The sequence below is a fragment of the Leuciscus leuciscus genome (genome assembly GCF_965113295.1).
Source record: "Leuciscus leuciscus genome assembly, contig: SUPER_11_unloc_1, whole genome shotgun sequence".
Classification (NCBI taxonomy): Eukaryota; Metazoa; Chordata; class Actinopteri; order Cypriniformes; family Leuciscidae; genus Leuciscus; species Leuciscus leuciscus.
In genome coordinates this window covers 1,084,978-1,105,321 of record NW_028118546.1, presented here as the reverse complement: position 1 = coordinate 1,105,321, position 20,344 = coordinate 1,084,978, and the positions used below count along the sequence as shown (strand labels likewise).

Here is a 20,344-nt window from a genome sequence, read left to right as displayed (position 1 = left end):
CTCACCTGTTGAGCTCTCGTTCACAGGAGAAGCCTCCACGGCACCCTGAGCAGTTCGGCCAGTTGATGTCTCTGTTGGCTCGACAGGAACTTGACCCGGCAGCGGAGGACACAGAAACCCTTCGAGGCTGTTGGACCTGGACAAACCCTTTTCGCTTGGGCTCTCCCATCCACCGCTACTCCAGCTCCCCTCGACGCTGTCTGAGCCTCGGCTGCACAGATTCAACGACTCTCTACTTCCTCTCTCGACATGGGCCTCAGGGAGGGACCAAGATGAGGATGGCGTGATGCCCGGAGAGGAATCTGTGGAAACAGTTCTCCGGGATCCGGAGCGGCCTGATGATGGAACATTTCAGATATCAAAAACTGTTTTTACTATTATTTATTATTTATTATATTAATTATCAATGTCAGTGGTCACATCAAATTGTTACTTTGGTTTCACTTTATTTTGGTCCCTTTAAGACATTCTATAAGTCTATCAGAAACACTGCACCTACATGTCGACTAACTCTCAATAGAGTATTAGTAGAGTATTAGTAGACTTTATTTAAAAAATGTCAGCGCTGGTCGAGAAAATAATTTTATAATGGGGGAAATCATTTTAATATTCTGTAAAAACAAGCCTTATTTTGAGTGGAAAACAAGATAATACTGTTTAAAATAATGATGGAGAAATAATGATTTACCATTATTTGGCTTGACGCCGGAGTGATCTGAACCAGGTGACGATGATGGTTCAGGAAAAAAAGGCTCCACAACAGTCACAGCATCACTGGAAGAGCTGCTGAAAACACCCTTCGTATCCTCCAAGATACATTCTGGAGCTTTTTCTGAAATGAAGAAAAAACAAATGAAAACAACTATTAGACCCATCTCTGACGTCAAATTAAGCAATGACATAATGATATAACTTACATTTTACTATTCAAATCTTAATAGTGTAACAAAGTCTCTGCTTAATATCTGCAAACTCTTTATTGTGATGCTCCTCCAACAGACATTCAGTTGTCTATAAGTAACATTGCACCTACATGTCGACTAACTCTCATTAGAGTATTAGTAGAGTATTAGTAGAGTATTAGTAGAGTATTAGTAGACTGGTAGGGTTTAGGGCTGGGACAACGCGTCGAAGTCATCGATGACGTCGATGCAAAAAATACGTAGACGCAAAATATGCGTGTCGATTCGTCGACCTGTTTTCATTTCTCTAAAAAACGTGTGCAAATTACTTCACAGTGTGTACCTTAAGTGCGCTGATACGCGATGGCCATCATTCTATCCATCCAGGGGTTTTCCTGCATTGAATTTTTTGGGGGGCGGCCGCCAAAGCCTTATTTGATCGGTGAGTGATGTAGAATAGAATGACTGACTGCGCTTGACAGGGCACATATAAGTACGAGAGAGAGCCCCGGCCGCGCGCGCGCACACTCACCGTCTTCAAACAACACGAGCGCTGTCTTGCTCTCTCTCTCTCCCTCGTGCATATTAATCAAAATCATTAGACACGATAGAAAAAGGACGGAAGACCAAAGTTTCACGTGGAGCATTCGGAGATTTTTTTCTCTTGAATTACCGCGGAGTGTGAATTGTGGTAAAAAATAAACTGCCGGGATAATCACACAACGCTTGCCGTAGGCTACACGTCCACTAATCAGTGTTGCCAGATCTCGCGAGACAAATAAGCAACCAGGCCAGTGAAAACAAGCCCAAAACAAGCGACTTTTTCTATGGAGCCCCCCTAGGTTCCAGGAAGAGAAAAATAAATGAACTGTGTGCCGTGGGGACTGATTTTAAACTGTGGCTACAGATTGTCAATTTACATCCATGTGGACAGATTGGTTAACTGCGCAGTTTTGCAAAACTGTACACATGGTACAGTTTATTTGTTTTTCTGTTTATTTATTATGTTCTGTGAACATACACGGAGAAATGACATGTTAATTAATGTGGTGCATTTTGATGTCTTTGTCACAAGTTGAGCAAATTATAAATTAATTTAATTAATTAATTAATTTTCTGTGCTAGCATGTTGTACGAGGTCCGCTACATACTCTGCTGCACAGTGCTTTTGAGTCATCCCCCACGACAGGTTGAATCCATTCTTTTACTCCTTTCTCTTTATCCCAGTCTTTGTTATATTATACACTCCGTGAACACTCAGTGTTAATTGTTTATTAATTCTAAGAAATGTACATTTCCGGGGCATGGGAAATGTCTTTATTTCTTTACAGTACTACTAGAGCAAGTTGTCAAGATCTATAATTAGGGACTCCAGATATGAGCTTGAAACACGGACAACTTTACGTGTGACATGAACGAGACTTTATTAACTAGACTAAACACGCAAACTACCCTAACACACACATACATACAGTTTACCAACGGAAAGAGAGCTGAAGCAGTATACAGGAAAGCTATAAGCTTTCGCTCACTTTGTCCCGGGCATTTGTTCCTCCAAAAACTTTCCTACAGTCCATTTACTATCAGTCACGACTCGCGCGTATTTTCATTTAAACGTCACTCACTGACGTTTTCCTTATCATAAAAAAAACAGATTGCCCTGCTCTGCCTCTGATTGGCTAGTACTCGTTGCCATCTGGGTCAGAGCCAATTAGAAGCAGGATGTGGGTGGGAAAAAACTCTGCTTTCTCCTGTGTGTATGGGAAAGGGGAGGGACAGAGGGAACAGGCAAGACAAACTCGTTTAACATATAGACAATATCTGCTTGACAACTTATTATGAAGCTGGGAACAAGCCCAAATAAGCAGCTACACTTTAGAAACAAGCCCAAAAAAACGCAACCCGCGACTACCAATATTTGTAAGCGACTTTACAGAAAAACAAGCCCAAAGTCGCTTATAATAAGCGGACTTGGCAACACTGCTAATGACACGTCCGATTCGCGAACTAATGACTCATTTGAACCGATTCACTTCAATGAATGGTTAAAACAACTGATCTGTCCAACACTGAACTCACGAGGCGTCTGAATCGGTGTATAACAAATCGGTAACACTTTACAATAATGTTCCATTTATTAAATTCTAGTTAAGTACTTTTTTTTATTAGTATTTTTATTTATTTTTTAAGAAAAAGGTGAGTGGCAGAGTGTATTACTATACGTTGTTGTTATTTTTATGTGAATGAAGAATTAAAATATGCACTTTTTTCAGTAAGCTAGGACTATGCGTTTTCAACATAAATGTTCAATTCTGTTGGTTCAGGAAGGACGCCATGACAGGCTGCTGGCTCCCACTGTTCATTTTTATTTATTTTTTGTTGGAAAAGCACTCTCTGTATTAGCTTAAAGCCCCCAAGTTTACATTGGTTACTGTATTCTTTCAATTGCTCTAAACAAGTATTTTGGGTGACCTTTTTATTTTTTTATTGAATGCTAGACATCAAGTTGTTGTTATTTTCATCTGAAAGAAGAACTTTTTTTTCAGTAAGCTAGGCCCTATGTGTTCAGTAAGCTTGTTTCAGTAAGCTATGTGTTTTCAAGGCTTTAAGGTTTTATTGAATGCTACCTCTGACTAAGAATGCATTACTGTGCACTTGTATAGTCTTTTATTTTGGAATTTTAAGAGCAATAAACATATATTGCAATGTTAAGGAATTCATGTTTTTTTCATTCAGATATGTAAATTAACATGTATAAATTGCTATTAGTCAATTAATGGGGATTGGGGAGATAATCGATAATCGAATCGGACTGGAAAAATGAATCGTTAGATTAATCGATGCATCGAAAAAATAATCGCTAGATTAATCGTTTAAAAAATAATCGTTTATCCCAGCCCTAGTAGGGTTAGAATAAGTTGACATGTAGTTGAAAAGTTACTTATAGTCAGTAGAGTGTCTGTTGCTAGATCCATTGTTTTATTTAAAAAATGTCAGTGCTGGTCGAGAAAATAATTTTATAATGGGGGAAATAATTTTAATTTTCTGTAAAAACAAGCCTTATTTTGAGTGGAAAACAAGATAATACTGTTTAAAATAATGATGGAGAAATAATGATTTACCATTATTTGGCTTGACGCCGGAGTGATCTGAACCAGGTGACGATGATGGTTCAGGAACAGGATCTGCTGGAGGAATAAAAGGCTCCACAACATTTCTTGAGCTGCTGAAAAAACCCTTCCAGCGCTTCTGGAAACGACCAGGTTTCTTCATACGTTCTGGAGCTTTTTCTGAAATGAAGAAAAAACAAATGAAAACAACTATTAAACCCATCTCTGACGTCAAATTAAGCAATGACATAATGATATAACTTACATTTTACTATTCAAATCTTATATGTAAAGTTACAAATCTAAAGTAATGGGAATTGTTCACGCTATCCACCTGACTTCTGCTTAATGCCTGCATAAATGTCCCAACATATTATTTCACAATATTAATAGTAATTTTATTTCACTATTATCACGATTACGAGGTGATTCCGATTCAACGCTAAAGTTATTTTTCTTATTTTATCTGATCTTTAATTAAAAAGAAAACATACATTTCCAGGCTTCATTTGGCCAACTCTGGCACATGTGGCTCAGTTCTTGTAATGGTAAAGATCATATGGGCCATATCTAAATATAGATATATTTTATTAAACACATTTATTAAATGCATAGCAATGTCTTATTTATGACATAACTGACTCTGTAATACTCGGCACGACAGCCATTTTGACAATTTTGCATGTTTTTGACAATTCAAGAGAAATAAGTGGTGAAATTGAATTCTTTTCTGGATCGTATGCTGTCTGTGAAGCGGCTTTCTGTGCGTGTGTTTCTGGTGTGTGTCAGACAGCCATCGAGCTCATGCCTTATTGAGAACATTTTGCTAACATTCCCATTCAATTAAGAAAACATTATTTCTAAATGTTCCCTGAACGTTCAAAACGTCCAGTTTTTTCAACGTTTCAAAAATGTTTTATCTTGGTTAATAGGCCGCTGTACGTGAGCTGTATCGTTCAGTTTCGTTCCGACAAACGGGGCACTAATTTTTCTTTTGCTCAATATGTTCAACGTTAATAAAAGGTATCCAAGCAAAAAGTTCTCCACGCATTATCCTGCAGTTAATGAGAAATTGTAATTTATTGGCGCACTATATTGACTGCGTATTGAGACATGTAAACCTGTTGAGCTAGATTTTCAACCAATCAGCATAGAAAATGTAAGTAGGTCACAGCCGAAATCAAGCCAATATCACTACGCACATGTAAACAGAGGAGGACGTAAGCAGCGCATCTTCATCTGATAGCGGCGATCAAGCTCGATTAACACCCGTAAAGTGTATTCTTCATGTCGGAAAAGATGGTGGGAAAGGTCCGCAGCCCTTTACTGAAGTCCGGTGGGAAAAAATCAAGCATAGGAATGGCTCAAAACGTCGGACACTACGGAGCTAACGTTAGCTATTGCTAATAAACATGTTGCCCTCTTGGACAAACCGGTCTCTGATGTCCCAACAACTACGGGTTTCACCCGGCCTGCTATCGGCGTTTTATAGACGCTTGACTTGTGTGTATGTGTGTGATGGGTAGGTTTAGGGGTCGGGTTAGTGTGTGTGTGTGTGTGAGAGAGAGAGAGGTGGGTAGGTAAATAAAGTGCAGACTAACTTTTTTTTTTATATACATGCCATGGGATTAATCAATGCATGCTGATGAATGATGTATAATAATAATAATAATTAATCTGCATACCCTAGTTTTGCACTGATGTAACAAGACTGACAGTGACACAATAAGACCTCATGTTAGCATCTTTTTACTCTTAAAAAAAAAAAAATATTAAAAAACATGTATGTTAGGGATGGGATTTGATAAGATTTTATCAATAATAATGCCATTGACGATTCTGATTATCGATCCAATTCTTTAACGATTCTCTTATCGATTCTTGATAGCACTGTGTGGAAAAATGTTATTTTAAAGTTTAAGCTTGAGTTAGCAAACTGTACTTTTTATATAATGTATGTAATAAATAGAACCTTATTGTAAAGTGTTACTGATTAGTTATACACCGATTCAGACGTCTCCTGAGTTCACTGTTGGAAAGATCAGTTGTTTTAACGATTCATTAAAATGAATCGGTTCAAAGGAGTCATTATTAGTTCGCGAATTGGACGTGTCATGCGCGTTGTGTGATTATCCCAGCAGTTAGGACATGGACATCCAAGATTTGTGTCAAGTTGTCAACATAGAAAACATTTCATCACTGTATAGTTTTATTTCGTTTAATTAAAGTGTTGTTTTATGTCAGCTGAATGTCCGGAACGCTTTTCAGAGAAGATAAGGAAACTTATTTAGAACAATTCACACCCAGCAGTATAATTCAGGGAAAAAAAATCTCCGAATGCTCCACACGAAACTTTGGTCTTCCGACCTTTTACCACCGTGTCGATATATTTTGATTAATATGTGCGAGGGAGAGAGAGCAACACAGCGCCTAGTTTGGAGACGGTGAAGTCGTTTACACAGAGAGTGCGCGCGCGCGACCGGCTCTCACTCTCTCTCTGGTCGTTCTTTTAGTTAAAACATGCGCCATGTCACAAACGCAGCCGTTCATCTACATTACTCACCGATCAAATAAGACTTTGGCGGGACAAAAATTCACTTTGGCGGGCGCTAAAACAAGTTCAATGCAGGAAAATTCATGCGTGAGTTTCCATTAGACTCGCACGGTAGCCAGGCAAATGGCGAGCTCAGCTGTTGTTGACGCTGTGTGTGTGTGTCATGGTGTGTGTGCTTCAAGATTATGACGCAAGTGCTAAGATTCCGACTGGCCAAGAGAAAAAGTGCTAAGATTCCGATTGGCCCAGAGAAATGTAAATGATAAGAATTATCCAATAATGTTTCGCAATTTCGTCAGCGAAATAAAGGGATAACAACAATATTGACAATATGAACAAGTATATACACGTGAACAAGCAAATCCACAAAGATAGAATAATAAATAAAAAAGTACGCTAATTAGATGGTTCTAATTTGGAAAACATTTCGATATGTGTAAGTCAAATTGCCATCGAAAATGTAAGACCTTTCATAAGTAAAAATAAGACTTTTAAAGACTCTTTAAGGCCTTAAATAAAAAAAAAAATCGAATTTAAGACTTTTTAAGGATCCGCGGACACCCTGTAATACTGTTTAAAATAATGTTGGAGAAATAATGATTTACTATTATTTGGCTTGACGCCGGAGTGATCTGGAGAAGGTGACGATGGTTCCGGAATAAAAGGCTCCACAACAGTCACAGCACTACCGGAACAGCAGCTGAAAAGTCCCTTCGTAGCCTTCCAGATCCTGAGGCAAAGACGTTCTGGAGCTTTTTCTGAAATGAAGAAAAAACGAATGAAAACAACTATTAGACCCATCTCTGACGTCAAATTAAGCAATGACATAATGATATAACTTACATTTTACTATTCAAATCTTAATAGTAAAATGCTCCTCCCAACAGACATTCAGTTGTCTACAAGTAAAATTGCACCTACATGTCTACTAACTCTCATTAGAGTATTACAGGGTACCTGCACAATTTTTAAAGTCAAATTTAAGGCTTTTTAAGACCTTTTTAAGACCTGAAGAAATCAAAATGAATACCGTACATTAGGGGTGCGCAATATTGACAAAAATATGTCTCGATATTTTCAACGTTTTGTCGATAATAATTAGATGATATTTTAAAATGATTTAATGATTTACTGTACAGTTTTTTAATGTTTTAATTAAAGAATACTTTAAATATGAAACTAAAACCACCAGTAGGTGGCGGCAAGTCACTGTCTTAATAAGCGAGTTGTTGGAGTCATTTATTCAACCGATTTGTTCAAACCATAGATATTATATAGAGACTAGATGCCCTATTGGCCGCTGGGCACTGAGAAATGTGGCCGCCATCTTAAACCGGTCGTGTTCCTAGTTTCGTTGCGTGGCAGCAGTTAAGATGCTAGAGCACTGTGGAGTATTTTCCTGTTCTAATCGGCGGATCATCGCATATAGGGCCCGGGGGATTACTTTTAACATTGCCGTACTATTGGTTGTATTTTGTGAATAGAATATTACCAGATAATTGAGAAGGAGCAAGGATCTTTGATATTACTGTACTGATATCGTAGCCAGCTAACGTTAGCTAGGCAATGTTTACTGCACCAGCCGGTGTTCACCTGACATGGAGAGGTGGGGTAAAGTAATAATTACAAGAGCTTCTCGGTTATTTTAGTCCCGTCCGAATGTGCCATCTCAGTAATCATTTTGGACAATGTCAGTTAAGATTACGGCGACTTTTACCTTCTGTAAAAAGGTCCAGGAAAATTACCTCAGGTAACGTTAACGTTTATAAACGTGCGAATAGACCCTCTGTAAATCAAGTAATTTCGTGTTTAAAAGTAGTTTCCTGTGGTTTTTCAAGTATTGAGACGCTTGAAAAGGCATTCAGTTGCGTGTTTTCTCCCTCCCTCAACTCAAGTGTTTTCCACATACCATTCAGATCAGAAAGAAGTTCGAAAGCACTTGTAAGAGGCACGAAACTTACTTTTACCGCAATCCAATCTTAAGTTAATTCATACATTGTTCGCCCGGACATAACTGTTTTATATATATATATAAATATAGGTTATTTGTGTTTGCGCACGTGATATCAGGAAGCAATGTAAATGTAAAACACACACGTTTCTTCAACTTATTAAAATATCTTACTTTACTGCAACTATCTGTTTCTGCTTCTTTATCATATTTATAGTGTGTGATTTATAAAATAGCTTATATCCTACATCACATATTTTGATTTTGGACGTCTGGTCACTTTATATCTTATATCAGAATATTATATTACTGTTAAGCCTACTATGAATATTAAAATACGCCGAACCATGTGTCCTGTATAATAGCTACATGAATGACCTTTGCAGCAAACAAACCCGCGTGAAAATCAGTTCGGTATTCAGTGAGGTATGATTAATTAAATGCGCTGACAGCTCATTGCACCTGCCATACAGATTACACTGAGTGGAGCGGGTGACCGGTCTAAGATGGCGGCCCCACGGCTCACCCGCGCCAGTAGGCAGTAGCGGTCGATAGGGCGTCTATCTATATGATGTCTATGGTTCAAACGGCTGATTCATTCAGAAAACAAGTGATTGTTCATTGAATCGTTAAAATGATTCGTTCAAAACGCGGATTTCAGTAAAAAACAAATCTGTCTGTTGGACTACGGCTTCAGTATGAAATTCTCGTCGGCGATATAAAGTGAAAATTGACAATATTGTGTCCAAAAAGTAACTCACAATGTTAACTTTATTGTTAATTTAACTGTTGTATAAAATAAATAGCACATTTGCAATTGTGCAAAGGAAAACGGCACTCTTGATCATGTGATATTCTAATATAACAACATAATATGATATAAATATAAGACAAAAACTAATTTGGGGACATCTATAACTGCACTGACACATCACGCAGTGAAAGCAAGCCTGAGAGACAAACGCGATGTCAGCTCGCACTCGCAGTGCCTCGTACATAGTTAAAACAATGATTAAAATATCATCATAGTTCATATTAAGGAGAGAGTCTACTGATGCTCTAATGAGAGTTAGTCGGCATGTAGTTGCAAAGTTACGTATAGGCCTAGTCGACAGAATGTTCAAAAGGGACCATCAAAATAAAGTGTTATCGTTACTTTAGTTGGTTTAGTTGACAAATCAGCCATTGAAAATAGAAATAGAAACTAAGCCATTACATCTTTATTAAAAGCCTATTCTGACCTCTGCGAGAGTGGTTAGATGAAGTGGACGGACGTCCAACATCTGGGTTCTGCTTCGCCCTCGTCCCGTGAGCCTGACCTGTGGACACAGAAACAGAAAACTCAGAAGACAGAGATGGTAAATATCCAGGACGATCCTGGCTCTGTGTCTGGGTCGGGTCTGGCAGCGGCAGAGGTGGACAGTAACAAAGTACATTTATTTGAGTACTGTACTTAAGTACACTTTTTGAGTATCTGTACTTTACTTGAGTACTATTTTTTCTGGAAACATTTTACTTTAACTTCACTACATTTGAAAGACAAGTATCATACTTTTTACTCCACTAACGTTACATTTCTGTAGAAAGTAGTTGGATTCTGACATCAATCTGACTTTCATTTTCAATGTTGGGTATGGTCTTTTAAATGCTCATTTTGTCATTGTTTTGGAGCACACTAGCTTATAACAGTGGCTGACATATTCATCCTAAAAGCCAAAAATCTTTAAATAGGGCCCTATTTGAGGGAACAGCCCGAAACTATTGTGGACGTTATTGAGAGCACTTATTCAATCTCACATTCAATCCCACTACAGGAACTGTGTTCTAGAAATAAATGATATATTGATATGAGGGTGGGTAGGTAGGCAGGCATAGATTCAGAGGCATAAGGTACTGTAAGTATTACAAACAATAATAAAACAATGCATTGACATTTACTTTTTACTTTTGATACTTAAGTACCTTTAAAAACAAGTACTTCTGTACTTTTACTCAAGTAAAAATCAGTCTTTTCAACTTTTACTTGTAACTGAGTAATATTTGACCAGAAGTATCTGTAACTTACTTTGTCCATCTCTGGGCAGCGGATCCTGATCACGGTCATCAGAATCGGGCCTCCAAACCTCCCGACCAGCCGTCTGGCAGAAAGCAGCTCTCCTGGATCTGGAGTGCTCTAAGGATGGAATATTTCACATATCACATAACGTTAGTTTAATCATAATCAATAATCAATGTCTGTGGTCAATTACAGATTTGTACTTCAGTTAAGTTGCTCAAATTCAATTCAAGTTTATTTCACATGCAATGAATCAAATAAATGGGATCAAATGGGATCAGTCAGTCATTGTACAACACACCATAAAAAATTAATTAAAAATTAAAGCACTCACTTCCTCTTCCACCCATCATTCGATTACGAGCCATCGACAACCTGAAAGAAAATCAGAACAAAATACAAGACAAGACAATACAATAGAAATATCCTCTTAAACTAAATAGAGTTACTCCCCTGAAAAAAATATCAAACAAGCTAACGTTACTTCTAAAATAGGAAAAGAACTATCAAATAAAAGTATTATCAGATGACGCTTTCAAAAAGTATATATCCTCCGATGTCCTTCAAGAATATAGGTCTCCTCTCAGCAATCCAGAAAAGCTTCAAAGTATCGAGTTTCGGCCAGAAAATTCTCCGCAAAAGTCAGTCTGTTAATTCGCCTCGTCTCTCAACCAACAGACAGCGGTCGATCGTTGAGCAGAGAGATACATGCAGATCGCAGAATTCATAAAACGCGTCGCCATAGCAACTAACATTCGAATCATAACATGCACGCACGCCCAGACAGCGACCGGTTCGAGTGTAAATATATATGCAGTCAGAATTCATAACCTACATAGCAACTAAAATTCGAACCACGCATGCACGCGCACATTACTCAATTTATTAAATAATTGCAACCTTAATGTTGACGTTTTCTTTAATATGATTTTCATTCTTTCAGACCAGTTTTATTATTAAAACCCGTGGAAAATGCGCGCAAAAAGGCACAAGAGAGAATAAATCGGACATCATATAAATAAATAATTAAATTGGCCCTTTTCCGCATATTTATAAAGGCCAATCAGCTTTCAATATCACTAATACACCATCCAACCGGTTAGTAGTAGTGGTGAAGAAATCCAAATTATTTTTGAATTCTCTATTAAAATTGTTCACAATTGCTACCCAGTTGAGTTAACTATAAACGTGCTAAATTTGCTCTGCAAGTGAACGTCGTCTTGTGGTGCCATCTTATATATTTTTTTAAATAATATTTATTATCAATGTCAGTGGTCTGGTCACTTCAAATTGTTACGTTGGTTTCACTTTGTTTTGGTCCATTTAAAAAACAGCCTAAGCGAATGTTATATTTGTTTATTTTTCTGATTCATCACATTACAATAAAATCAACTGTATTTAGATGGGAAAATTATTCTCATCTGTTTCATTTCATTAGCCTCCAGACTTGCTTAAAAAAAACAACAAAAAAAACAGAACCATTAAAGCTATTTTTGTGACAGTAACGTCATATAATATATAATATTGAAAGTATTGATTTTAGAAATATATCTTATTATGTATGGTATACATAACATATTGTGCTTTTTATTTATTTAGTTAAATTACAAACATTTCAAGTAGCCTACAATGCAACAAAAAACTAAATGAATACAAGGCACTGTAAATACAATTCAAAATGTATAAACCAAAGAATAACAACAACAACTAAAGTATAAATGTACATAATAATAATAAAATAAAAAATAAATAATAAATACAGAAATTAAAGTTTATAATATCAGGGCAGTTATATGTATTTGAAAAGCTTTAAAATTTGTATTGTTTTTATAAGCTTTTTGTTTTGTGATCTCATGTTTAAAAGATATTCTAAGTATATTGTGAGATCAGTGTTATAAAAGGTAATATAGGAGGGTTTCTTTTGAGTTATTTTTGTCTTATGGATATAAAACTTCGCCAAAATAATTAAAAGATTAATGATATAATTTTGTTTTTCAGAAAAAGAATTCACAAATCTAATGACTAGGCAATTTTAAATATGAATATTGCACATATTAATTCCATTGGCTGGTCCAGCAACCAATCGCATTGCATCTCGCGTGGGCCGAGGTTCCGTATCTGCTTTACTTTTCGAAATGGATGATCCCCATGGAGGGAGAACCTGGATTTGTAAAGTTGGGACGGTTGTTTTATTCTCAACGATATGAAAAGTGTTGCCACTCCCATTTATTGCACATGTTCCCCCGAAATTATATTGCACGACCCGTAAATATGCAGGCAAACGCGGTTGCCTACTATATCAGTCGAGCCAATAGTGCGGCAAGATACTGAAATAGGATTATTATTAACCAATCAGATGTAGCTTATTTAGAACAGCTGTTACACGTATGATTCAGCTTTCGGACACGAGCAGCAGTTGCGGCGGCAGCAAATTGACCATCGCCAAGGACATTATTTCTGTGATTGTAAGTATTCATTTAATTAGAATATGATATCTATATAAAATGTTTGTTTTGTACGCTGTGTTGTTAAGCGTCTCGTTAGTGTCGTTTTAACCCTTGTATGGTGTTCGGGTCTGTAGGACCCGGTTTCATTTTTTATCAAGAGAAAAATTATACGATTATTTATTTTTTCAAACTCAGACTCATTGGCCTTGGCTCATTTTCTGTGAAGAATATATATCTGAACACATTTTCAATGACCACACCACACACACCCACACACACACACACACACACACACACACACACACACACACACACACACACACACACACACAGGCTGTCCGGCTAGACCCGGGGCTAATAAAAGTGTGAAAATTGTAGGTCCTGTGTACCTTTACTCTGTCCTCCTCCTGTCAGAGCATATTGTTAGTGTGTGTGTGTGTGTGTGTGTGTGTGTGTGTGTGAGACGTGTGTGTTCTTGTATATGGTTTATGAGGACACAAATGTGTATAATGACATGGGTATTACAACGTAAACATGGTTTATGAGGACATATGTGTCCTTCTAAACCAGGGGTTCTCAAACTTTTTGTGTGTGTGGACCACTATTTGTAATCAAGAATTTTCGCGGACCACCTCATAATACACATAATAAAATATGTCTACACACAGTCCTACCTGAATTAATCTGCACCTCTAAATAGGCTTACTAGCACTAAAACTATAACTGGTCATCACATCACAGGCTTGTTAAAGGAAAGTTTACTGCACACAACGGCTGCCACATATTTAATTTATTTATTTAGGCTACTCAAGCGCCCAGGGCATAATCAGGTTCATTTGAACAACAGGCTTATTTCCATAGCAATGTAGTATGGAATCTATACAGTAATAAGAACACTGGAATATAGTCAACATTTCAAAACCTTTGGCGATTTTAGGGGATTATTATTATTAATCTTCAGAGTTTTACAAGTCCTCAAAAAGTTTGTCCACTTAACAGCACATCTGCAAAACATTTCAGAAACGCGAGATCAAGAAACTAACTGGAAATTAAATAATAACAGGCCTTATTCATTCCATTTATAAACATTTCGTTTCATATAAACTGCCTATGCCTAACTGTGCGTTCACACACCGGACGCGAATAGGAGGATCTTTGTTGACATCTTTGTACGCATGCGCGAGTGGTTGTGTGGCAACAAAACAAACAGTATTGCGGACAGTAAAGACGCGACGAGCATTTTCAAGAGAGTTAGCGGGCGAAATCCACAATATATAAGCACTTTAACATCTGAAGACCGGAGGAGGTTTGGAGAGAAGCTCAAAATTTGTATTGGTGACAAAATCGAAGTTATTCAAAGCCCATATGAGATCTGGGATGACAAAAAACGTTGGTCCGACTTGCCCGTGTCTTGGCCACCAATCTGCTGGGGAGACATTTATTCTTATTTAATAGAAACCCCTGGACCCTTCACTCATGAAAGATTAAAGGCTTTCAAAAGTCTTGAGGCCTATGATTATTTTGTTTTTTCGAAAAGTTGGGCCGATCTTTTCTGCCAAACAGAAAGCAGTGATCGTGCTAAAAGCAGAGGTTAGAACAGCCTTTTCTTTTGCTTTTAAGTTTTGCGATCCAGAATAGCCCATTTTGATGTGAGGAACATAGTATGGGTGCTGTGGATCGCGGTTTGGGACACCTGAATCAGAACGCGAAAACATGACTCGGTTGATTTGACTCAGTTTTATTTATTTTTTTATTCAATCTTCTATAAATACATAGTCACTAAGACTTAGGCCTACCATGAACAAAATGAGCCTCACAAACTCGATCAGTAACGTTAGCTGCAGGAATTCAGGCTTTCTTTGGAGCGTCCAGGTTCAATCGTCTAATTGCACACAACCATTTCTTTCGTTTTTCGCGATCCTTTTCGGAGGGAATTCGAAAAAACTTTTTATCAGGCCCCCAACGAGCCGTACTCGACCACACAGCAAGAGTGAACCATCCTCTTCTCTAAATCCTCCTCCAAACGTGCAAAACAATCAAATTACAGGTATCTAGCGGTGTTTCCTGCCACACGATTCCCATGATGCAACGCGACAAACATAAACAATGACGTCACAAAAGATCCGCCTATAGCGCATCAAATTCAAAAAGGGATTATGTGAAATTCGCGCCTGCCGCGTCTAGTGATACGCTTGACCACTTTGTATCAATTCGCGCGTCAAGAGCTAAATTGACGCGCGTAAAAACAAAAGTTTGAAGCGAAATTTCGTCCGTTGTGAACGCACCATTAAAGGCTATGCGTGTGATGTGATAATGAGAACATATTTGCCTCTGCCCTTTTCTCTTCAGAGAACCTGTTGCTATCCACCGAACCAATGTTGTGGTTCTAACGGCACTGAACTTGAATGTCACGGCCGAACACCACTAGGCTATTTTAGTAATCACACAATAACTTGACAATTTAATTAAAATGTTATATCAATATAGGCCTACATATTCTTTTTACTTTTCTTTTTTTATGGGAATTTCCTGGTAAAATGAAGGTAAAAAAAAATATTATTTAATATTTTATTTAGCCTTTCCACGGACCACCTGCAGTACCCTCACGGACCACTAGTGGTCCGCGGACCACAGTTTGAGAATGGCTGTTCTAAACCAAACGGCTTAAAAAACATACTAAATCTGTGATTGGTAGGTTTAGGGGTAGGGTTAGTGTAGTAGGGGGATAGATTATACAGTTTGTACATTAGAAAAACCATTACGCCTATGGAGAGTCCTCATAAACCACATATCGGAGTGTGTGTGTGTGTGTGTGTGTGTGTGTGTGAGATTGTAAGTGTGAGTGCAAGAGTGAGTTCTGTGTTTCTTAAAGGGATACTCCACCGAAAAATGAAAATTCTGTCATGATATGTCAATGATAATAATAATAGCTAATTATTATTTTTTCCCGACCAAATGTGACCAAAACGGTTATAAAAATGCTGTCGTTATAACATTTCATGGTGTGACACAGACTTCAGAGCGGCCAAAGCGTCAACAAGCTTCCCCATACTTTTTGACAAGCGTCCTTGACAGGGCGGCCAGAGCTTCTTTGCAGCTCAAGTCGGCGGCGGTGTGAACGTACAGTTAGCTCTCCAGTTAGAATATTGGCTTCTTACTGACCCTTTAAAGGGATACTCCACCGAAAAATGAAAATTCTGTCATCATATACTCACCCTCATGTTGTTTCAAACCTGTATGAATTTCTTTCTTCTGCTGAACAGAAAGGAAGATATCTAGAATGTCAGTAACCAGACAGTTTTAGATACCATTGACTTCCATAGTATATTTTTTTCCTACAATGGAAGTCAATGGTATCTAAAACTGTCTGGTTACTGACATTCTTCTAGATATCTTCCTTTCTGTTCAGCAGAAGAAAGAAATTCATACAGGTTTGAAACAACATGAGGGTGAGTATATGATGACAGAATTTTCATTTTTCGGTGGAGAATCCCTTTAAAGGGTCAGTAAGAAGCCAATATTCTAACCGGAGAGCTAAGAGCTCAAGTTAGAACTGCATGTAATAGAAACAAAATTATAAGTATAACTATCAAACATAGTATTTTGGTTATTTAACTTTAAAATCTATATTTTATTGGATATATTTTATTGTATTTTGGTTAACTGGCCGGTATTTTGAGATCGCAATAGACGTGAAGGACTATAATGCGTTAAGAGCTCGCTCAAGTACTGGGGAGCTAAACCATTTAGGCTACGTTCACACTGCAGGCTGAAACGACCCAATTCCGATTTTTTTGCCCCTATGCGACCTGTATCTGATCTTTTCATGACAGTCTGAACGACACAGATCCGATCTTTTCAAATGCGACCCAGGCCACTTGGGTATGTGGTCCCAAATCCGATACATATCCGATCTTTTCAAATGCGACTTCAGTCTGAACGGCCAGGTCGCATGTATCCGACCCGCACGTCATTGATACGCGAAAAACGTCATAATCCTGCGTTGAAGTGGTTGTCGGTTTGAAAACGGACTGCACATTCGTCGAGCTGAGGTAAATCTGCCGAACGGGTCGACCTCGACGAGCCCGTTAATAAAAAAAAAATTAAAAAAAAGCCCACGGCCATTATATATACGTTATGTTAACTTATTTGTGCTGAATCTGATATTAGATAGGTCAGCGGCTGCTGTCTGGCTCTTGTGTAACGGTCGCTGCGCGCGCTCGTGTGTGTGTGTGTGTGTGTGTGAGATAGAATCACAGTTAAAGTTTAGCTACTTCCGCAAACAACAAGTGACGTCGTTGACCGTTGAGTACTCTTCTGCGCATGCGGGTCACTTCTGGGTCATTTCACGTTCACACAGGAGATCACAAAAGGTCGCATTTAATTGGAAATGTGAACGGCCTTGCAAAAAAAATCGAATTTTTTCAAAAAATCGGAATTGAGCATTAAGCCCTGCAGTGTGAACGTAGCCTTAGTGCTTAACATAACCCATAACATTACTATAGTAGAAGTTTGGGGACTAAACGCATAAATAGAAACCGGTTTATTCCACGATCTCGACACCTCAGTGTGGAGATAGGGAAAAAACGGCATTTCCCGACGAGGAGGCTGAGATATAGAGTTTTACTTATATTTTCACTCTCATAATAACCGGCTGGCCAGTAATATTTAACTTAGCAACAGCACTAGATAAAACCTCCTTTTAAAAGCTCCTCTTTATTCAACAGAGTTATGAGCTGACTTGTTTATTTATTTATTCATAAACATCTGCTTTATTCTTTATATTTTTAATTGTTTTGTTCTCTTAACAAAAACACTAACGATACCAATTCCTCGGAACTGGAAATCGCAGCATGAGTGCCTCATCCCGGGGAGGAGAAACCGCAGAGCGTTTAAAGGCAGAGATAGGGCGGGGCCCGTCTCAAACCCCGCTGTTCGATCCATTTGCGATCCCCAAGATGCGCGTCGACGCCGTGCCTCGGCAGCAGCGGGACCCGCGCCTCGGGGAGCGCGCACCGAACCGTCCTCCTCGAAGAATGGCCGGCGGGAGCGGAGCGTCCTCACGGACAGCTCCTCGCAATGCTCACAGTCAGCCCCCTCGAGAACTGACTGTTGGCATGCTCCACTCCCAAACAAGCAACACAAAGCTGAAGTGTGTGTCCTCCCCACCCGTGATATAACGTGGGCAGGGAACAACACAAGGCTTGCTTGCTCTCTTTTGCCATAAAATATATATATATATACAGTACCAGTCAAAAGTTTGGAAACATTACTATTTTTAATGTTTTTGAAAGAAGTATCTTATGTTCATCAAGCCTGCAGTTAAAAAACAAAACAAAACAAAAAACAGTAATATTATGAAATATTATTACAATTTAAAATAATGGTTCTTTTTTAATATATTTTAAAATGTAATTTATTTTTGTGATGCAAAGCTGAATTTTCATCAGCAAGTACTCCAGTCTTTGGTGTCTTATGATCCTTCAGAAATCATTCTAATATGATGATTTGATACTCAGTTATTATCAATGATGGAAACAGTTGTGCTGTTTAATATATTTTTTTGGAATACTTTTTTCAGGATTCATTGAGTAAAACGTTAACAGCATTTATTCATTAAAACAGCATTTATTCAAAATAAAAACATTTCTAACAATATAAATCGTTACCATCACCTTTTATCAATTTAACGCATCCTTGTTGAATTAAAGTACTAATTTCTTAAAAAAAAAAAAATTATTGTTACCAAACTTTTGAACGGTAGTGTATATTGTTACAAAAGATTTCTATTCTAAATAAATACAGTTCTTTTTAACTTTTTATTCATCAAATTATCCTGAAAAAAGTATCTCAGGTTATAAAAAAAAATATTAAGCAGCACAACTGTTTCCAACATTGATCATAAATCAGCATATTAGACTCATTTCTGAAGGATCATAAGACACCAAAGACTGGAGTACTTGCTGATGAAAATTCAGCTTTGCATCACAAAAATAAATTACATTTTAAAGTATATTAAAAAAGAGAACCATTATTTTAAATTGTAATAATATTTCATAATATTACAGTTTTTTTTTTTTTTTTTTTTTAACTGCAGGCTTGATGAGCATAAGAGACTTCTTTCAAAAACATTAAAAATAGTAACATTTCCAAACTTTTGACTGGTACTGTATATATATATATATGTGTGTACTCGATGCAGCGCCAAATGGGAGGAGCTAGAGCTCCAGCTCCTCCCCTCGCTGGAGCTCCAGCTTCACCCCGCTGGATTTAGTGGGCGGGGCCGCGCATGCGCAGGTTAACTTTCCCGCTATCAAAGAGTTACGTCACGATCTGATTTTTTTTTCCTGGAATGGGATCAAATATGGACTTTTAATGAAAAATAAAAAAGTTGAATATTTGATAAATAATATTATACTGTTTGTTAAATTCTATATCCACAAATGTCGTTTCACAAAATCTCTTCCAAATGTGAATGCATTAAAAAATGACTTTTCTTTATTTTGTAAATCCTTAAAGAAAATTGATACAGTCCCTGCTATTAAATTCTTCTTACTTATATTAGAATATCAGTTTATATAAACCCCTATGTTAGGGAATTTGAATTGTTCTTAAGTTTGCTTATTTATTTTTTAGAATATTGCAATCAGTATTTACTCATCAAATGTTCTCTCCTGAATCGTATGGTAAATTAACTTATTTATAACTGTCTTAATTTTATGTTTCAAGAACAATAGTTATTGCACATAGAGTAAGTCGAGACTTTCTTGTTTTACAGCAGAGAAGGAAGACCAGTCCTATATCAACGCAAGCTAATCGAATAAGTCCTTTGTTTCGGGTGAGGAAGGAACATCTGGTGCCCAAAGAAGACAGAAAGGTGCGCGAGTCCATTGGTATGTCTTGTATTGAAACAATGCTGTAATATGTAGTACATAATTTGATCACAGTAAATTTGAAATCCGGAAATCAACACCAATAGAGTTAATTTCAACACTTTGAAAGTGTATATATGGGAACCACCCACAAAGTGTTAGTTCAACACTTTCAAAAGTGTTGCCTCTCGCAACACCGACACAGTGTAACAATATGAACACTAAGAGAGTAAAATTTTAACACCAATGCAGAGAACAACAACACTGTTACAGAGCTGGGTGCAGCTTTGTAGCAAACACTGGCAGAGTTAAAATTCTACACTGTTCTGGTGTTGACCTAACACTTTAAAAAAATGGAAATGACAATCTTCTCAACCTTATAGTCAAATTTTACACCATCCTGGTGTTGATGGAACACCTATTTACAAATAAAAAACAACACTAAAGGAGTT

The 20,344-nt window shown here is 37.5% G+C and overlaps 1 protein-coding gene and 1 long non-coding RNA gene across 2 annotated transcripts in view; one reads left to right on the top strand and one right to left on the bottom strand.

The window, feature by feature from the left end:
• Nucleotides 1–20,344, top strand: part of LOC309510013 (uncharacterized protein) — a gene marked incomplete at its 3' end in the record, with an annotated part of 1,894,646 nt that overhangs the window by 962,421 nt on the left and 911,881 nt on the right. The window lies entirely within an intron of this gene.
• LOC309510054 lies at nucleotides 775–6,761 on the bottom strand. The gene is made up of 3 exons (XR_014210174.1): nucleotides 6,576–6,761; nucleotides 4,025–4,192; nucleotides 775–832 (listed from the first exon to the last, which is right to left on the bottom strand). It is a non-coding gene; the product is annotated as an uncharacterized lncRNA (long non-coding RNA).